Here is a 6,608-nt window from a genome sequence, read left to right as displayed (position 1 = left end):
TAGGTACTTTTCTGATGTAACTTTGCACTTTGCCCTTATTTTAATTTTCTTTAAAATGTCAGAGGCAGGGGCACCTGGGTGGCTCAGTCAGTTAAGTATCCAAATTCAGCTCAGGTCATGATCTCATGGTTTGTGAGTTCGAGCCCCACATCGGGCTCTGTGCTGACAGTTTAGAGCCTGGAGCCTGTTTAGGATTTTGTGTCTCCCTCTCTCTCTGCCCCTCCTCCACTCACACTCTGTCTCTGTCTCTGTCACAAAAATAAACATAAATAAATAAATAAAATAAGAACTTAAAAAAAAATAAAATAAGATGTCAGAGGCAAATTCTACTTTGCTCATTTTGTAGCAGTCAGACTGAGGTGTAGAAGGATAACTTGCCCTAAATCTAACATGTTGGTGAGAGCTAGGTTTAGAAAGGGCAAGCACACTTTTCCAGGCCCATCTCATACCTATAGAATTATGCTGTCTCAAATTACAAAGAACAGGGACCTTATTACTTAATTCTAGTTCTGTATGAAAAATTGATGACCATTTGTCATATATACGTAAGTGTATATAGGTATATGTATATGTATGTGTCTAGAATTGCATTGTCTCAAATTATGAAAAACAAGGATCTTATTACTTAATACTAAGTCTGTATGAGAAATTTATGAGCATTTGTCATATATGTCATACATATTCATACATAAACATATATAAGTACATATATTACACATATGTGTACATATTCTCACACACATGTATTTCTTAGGATGAATAGAAATATAAGACAGGCACCTGGCTGGCCCAGTCAGAGGAGCATGCCTCTCTTAATCTCAGGGTCATAAATTCAAGCCCCACATTGGGTATACAGATTATTTAAATAAATAAACTTTTAAAAGAAAAGAAAAATATAGGATAAGATGTATCTCTTATTGAATCATAATTTGAAATATTCCTTGAACTTGTTTACTACCACTGACACACGAGAGTCTAATTGCAAATCTAACTTCAGAAACTATGACAACCCCTCTCTCCCAGCAGTAGCCTAGATTTGTTATATGCCATCATTTAGGGTAAAACAGTTGCTCTAACTGAATTAATCTAGAATTCATCACTAAGGTTGTGAAATCCCTGGTATTTGTAAAACATCCAATGTTGAGCTCATAATGCTTTATACAAAGGAAAATGTGGTATGAGACTACACCAAAATAAAATGCTTCTGCACAGCAAAGGAAACCATCAACGAAACAAAAAGACAACCCACTGAATGGGAGATATTTGCAAATGATACATCCAACAAGGAATTAATATCAAAAATATATAAAGAGCTTATACAACTCAACACTGAACAAACAATCCAATTTAAAAGTGGGAAGAAGAACTGAACAGACATTTTTCCAAAGAAGACATACAGATGGAAAACAGACACATGAAAAGATGCTCAAAATCTCTAGCCATCAGGGAAATGCAAATCAAAACCACAATGAGATATCACCTTATACTTGTCAGAATGGCTAGTATCAAAAAAGACAAGAAATAAGTGTTGGCAAGGATGTGGAAAAAAAGGAACCTCATGGACTTTTCGTGGGGAATGTAAATTAGTACAGACACTGTAGAAAAGAGTACAGAGGTTCCTCGAAAAAGTAAAGATAAAAAACCTTATGATCCAGTAATTCTACTACTGTGTATTTACCCAAAGGAAATGAAAACACTAATTCAGAAAGATAACACTATGTTTTATTGCAGAATTGTTTACAATCACCAAGACATGGAAGCAACACAAGTGTCCATCAACAGATGGATAAAGAAGATGTGGCATACATATAATGGGGTATCACTCAGCCATAAAAAAAAGAATGAGATCTTGCTACTTATGACAACATGGATGGGCCTAGAGGGTATTCTGCTAAATAAGTCACACAGAGAAAGACAAATACCAGATGATTTCACATATAGGTAGAATCTAAGAAACAAACAAACAAAATGAACAAACAAACAGACCCTTAAATGCAGAGAACAGATTGATGGCTGCCAGAGGGAAGGTGGGTGGGGAGATGGGATGAAATAGATAAAAGGGATTAAAAGGTATAAACTTCTGGTTATAAAATAAATAAGTCACAGGGATGAAAAGTACAGCACAGGAAATATAGTCAATAATATTTTAAACATTGGTGACAGATGGGGACTACCTTTACCTTGGTTAGCACTGAATAATGTATAGAATTGTTGAACATATGTTGTACCTGACACTAATATAACATTGTATATTAATTCCATAACTGGTAACTGCTTATAATAGAAAAATATCTTAATATAAAATTATTGGCATATATTTCTCTCATTCAGCAGTCTGAATTCTTGTAGTACTTTGGGTAGTGGATTTTTTTTGTTTGATCTGTTTTATTTGTGCTTCTTCCCCAAGAAACTTATTAGTGTTAACCATTAAATCTATTTTGAAATAAGGTTTGTATTTAGGGGCGCCTGGCTGACTCAGGTGGAAGAGCATGGGACTCTTGATCTTGGGGTAGTGAGTTCAAGCCCCATGTGGGGTGCAGAGATTACTTAAATAAATTTAAAAAAAAAACAACACTTTGAAATACAGTTTGTTTTTAACTAGATCATTACAACTCCTCCATTACAATCAGGAAATGATGGAATATGGGTGTAAAAAGGGAACTGGACAAGAAAAAAGACAAATAGGCATTAAAAGGTTATACCTTCAATAGGATATTTAATTCTACACAGAATATTGTTTTTTCAAAATGAAAAAAATCAAAGAGCACAAATTGTGTCAAAGTTTTTCATTTAATAATGTACCCTCTGATGGGGCATGTGGGTGGCATCCAACTCTTGATTTCAGCTCAGACTGTGGTCTCATGGTCATGGGATCAAGCCCTGCAATGGGCTCTGTGTTGATCATGGAGCCTGCTTGGGATTCTCTCTCTCCCTCTCTCTATACCCCTCCCCTGCTTGTGCAGATGTGCACACAGACGCCTCTCTCTCTCTCTCTGTCTCTCTCTCACTTTCTCTCGAAATATATAAATAAACATTAAAAATAATAATAGGAGCACCTGGGTGGCCTAGTCAAGTAAGTGTCTGACTCTTGATTTCAGCTCAGGTCATGATTCAGCTCGGTTTGTGGGACTGAGCCCAGCATCAGGCTCTGCGCTAACCCTGTGGAGTGTGCTTGGGATTCTCTCTCTCTGTCTCCCTCTGCTCCTCTCGTACTTGTTCTCTCTCTCTCTCTCTCTCTCTCTCCCTCAGAATAAATAAATAAACTTTGAAAAACAATATTGTACCCTCTGAATGAATACAGAGTGGGGTAAAAACTCTTGAAACTATAAAAACTAGAACAACAGTGTCTTCTGTATCTTTGGTTTCCCATTGGCCTGTAAAATTCAAATCAATTTTTCTACCTCTCAGATAATTTATGTGTGTGTGTGCTTTTCCTATATAGGTACAAGAGAATTTTTTGATAAGAAAAGGTTTGTAGTGCTGCTCAAAAGCTTAATTTTTTGTTCTAGAACTGTTTTTGTTCTAATTTAATGTGAATTCTATTTTTATCAGTTATTATTTTGCTTTGAAATATTGTGTATAGCATTTATACTATTAGAGGAGTGTCTATAATGTCTGTAATTTTTAAAAACTAGAGTCTTTTCCTCTCTGACCTCAGCCGCAGCAATTTCTTACTTGACACATCCCTTAAAGGCAAGGGAATTAAAAGCAAAAATGAACTACTGGGACCTCATGAAGATAAAAAGCTTCTGCACAGCAAAGGAAACAACCAACAAAACTAAAACGGACCCAATGGAATGGGAAAAGACATTTGCAGATGACATATCGGACAAAGGGCTAGTATCCAAAATCTATAAAGAGCTCACCAAACTCCACACCCAAAAAACAAATAACCCAGTGAAGAAATGGGCAGAAAACATGAATAGACACTTCTCTAAAGAAGACATCCGGATGGCCAACAGGCGCATGAAAAGATGCTCAACGTCGCTCCTCATCAGGGAAATACAAATCAAAACCACACTCAGATATCACCTCACGCCAGAGTGGCCAAAATGAACAAATCAGGAGACTATAGATGCTGGAGAGGATGTGGAGAAACGGGAACCCTCTTGCACTGTTTGTGGGAATGCAAATTGGTGCAGGTACTCTGGAAAACAGTGTGGAGGTTCCTCAAAAAATTAAAAATAGACCTACCCTATGAGCCAGCAATAGCACTGCTAGGAATTTACCCAAGGGATACAGGAGTACTGATGCATAGGGGCACTTGTACCCCAATGTTTATAGCAGCACTCTCAACAATAGCCAAATTATGGAAAGAGCCTAAATGTCCATCAACTGATGAATGGATAAAGAAATTATGGTTTATATACACAATGGAGTACTACGTGGCAAGGAGAAAGAATGAAATATGGCCCTTTGTAGCAACGTGGATGGAACTGGAGAGTGTGATGCTAAGTGAAATAAGCCATACAGAGAAAGACAGATACCATATGGTTTCACTCTTATGTGGATCCTGAGAAACTTAACAGAAACCCATGGGGGAGGGGAATGAAAAAAAAAAAGAGGTTAGAGTGGGAGAGAGCCAAAGCATAAGAGACTGTTAAAAACTGAGAACAAACTGAGGGTTGATGGGGGATGGGAGGGAGGGGAGGGTGGGTGATGGGTATTGAGGAGGGCACCTTTTGGGATGAGCACTGGGTGTTGTATGGAAACCAATTTGACAATAAATTTCATATATTGAAAAAAAATTAAAATTAAGATATTCAATTAAAAGAAAAAAAACTAGTCTTTTGTAGATCCTATCTACGTGACATTTAGGAACATATATGACATATACTGATACATTCCACTTTCAACCATTGTTTTGAATGCACATTTTTCTTACAGCCTTAATTATATTTTTGTTTTAATGGATTTCCTTAAATCCAGACACTTTTATACATGTGAATAAACTTTATACTAAATAACTGTTACTTGTTTCAATTAAACATTCTTCTTATGTAATGCTAAAAATATTGTGAATTTAATGTGAACAGTGCATTTCAAAACAGTGTTTACAGCATGGTGTTGCTGTGAATATCTTCTATTTAAGTGGGGCTAGCCTATTTAAACAATTTTGTTACACTTGTGAAAGTGCTATTTTCCTTTTTTATTTTTTAAGTTTATTTATTTTGAGAGAGACAGGGACAGTGCAAGTGAGGGAGGGGCAGAGAGAGAGGGAGAGAGAGAGAATCCCAAGCTGGCTTTGTTGCCACCAGCCCAGAGCCCAATATGGGGCTCAAACCCACAAAGCCATGAGATCATGACCCCAGCCAAAACCAAGGGTTGGACACTTAACCGACTGAGCCACCCAGGTGCCCTGAACGTGCTATTTTCTTTGATGCAGTTGTTTTTAAAAAATTTTTTTAGCGTTTTAATTTATTTTTGAGAGACAGAACAGTAGCAGGGGAGGGGCAGAGAGAGAGAGAGGGAGACACAGAATCTGAAGCAGGCTCCAGGCTTTGAGCTGTCAGCACAGAGCCCAACGTGGGGCTTGAACTCACCGTGAGGTCATGACCAGAGCTGAAGTCAGTCTCTCAACCGACTGAGCCACCCAGGTGCCCCTTAACACAGTTTTAGTATTTAATATGTTGTTTGAGGCAAATATATTACTCCTTAAAACTGAATTTATTTCTGTGGCCTATATCTATACATAACCTAAAAATGATAAGAAAATGTAGTAATGTTATATTAAATTATGGGAATAACGTTGCTTCCAGCTTAAGAGAAACATATTAAGTAATACTGAGTATCCAGGCACCTGGCTGGCTCAGCAGAGTATCTGACTCTTGACCTCAGGGTCGTGAGGACAAGCCTCATGGGGGTGTAGAGATTATTTAAAAATAAAGATTTTTAAAAAGTAATACTAAGCATCATACCCATAAATAAACACTGGTTATTATTAAACATTACTTCATGCTAAACATTTAGACTACCTCAAAATTTTTTTGGATCCAATTGAGTTATACACAAATGTCAATACTTATACTCCTTAAAATTATAATTTTTTAAATTTTCTTATTGTTTATTTAAAAAATTTTTTTGTTTAATGTTTATTTTTGAGAGACAGAGCTCGAGTGGGGGAGGAGCAGAAAGAGAAGGAGACACAGAATCTGAAGCAGGTTCCAGGCTCTGAGCTGGCAGCACAGAGCCAGATGTGGGACTTGAACTCACGAACCGCGAGATCATGACCTGACCTGAAGTCAGAAGCTTAACTGACTGAACTACCCAGACGCCCCTCCTTAAAATTACTTTAATCAAGGGAACAAGAAGAGAAGCTAGTTACTGGGAGAAAATATTTGCAAAATACTCATCTGATAAAGGACTGTTGTCCAAATTATACAAAGAACTCTTAGAAATCAACAATAAGAAAACTAACAACTCTGATTTTTAAAATGGACAAAAGAACTGAACAGCCACCTCACCAAAGAAAATGTGTGGATGGCAAGTAAGGATGTCAGCATTGTGTGTCATTCGAGAATTGCAAATAAAAGCAACTAAGAGTTACCACTACACGCCTATTTAAAATGACCAAAATCTATAACACAAACACTAAGTGTTGGTGACAA

This window comes from Panthera uncia, chromosome D1 (genome assembly GCF_023721935.1).
Source record: "Panthera uncia isolate 11264 chromosome D1, Puncia_PCG_1.0, whole genome shotgun sequence".
Lineage (NCBI taxonomy): Eukaryota > Metazoa > Chordata > Mammalia > Carnivora > Felidae > Panthera > Panthera uncia.
This window is presented reverse-complemented; position numbering follows the sequence as displayed.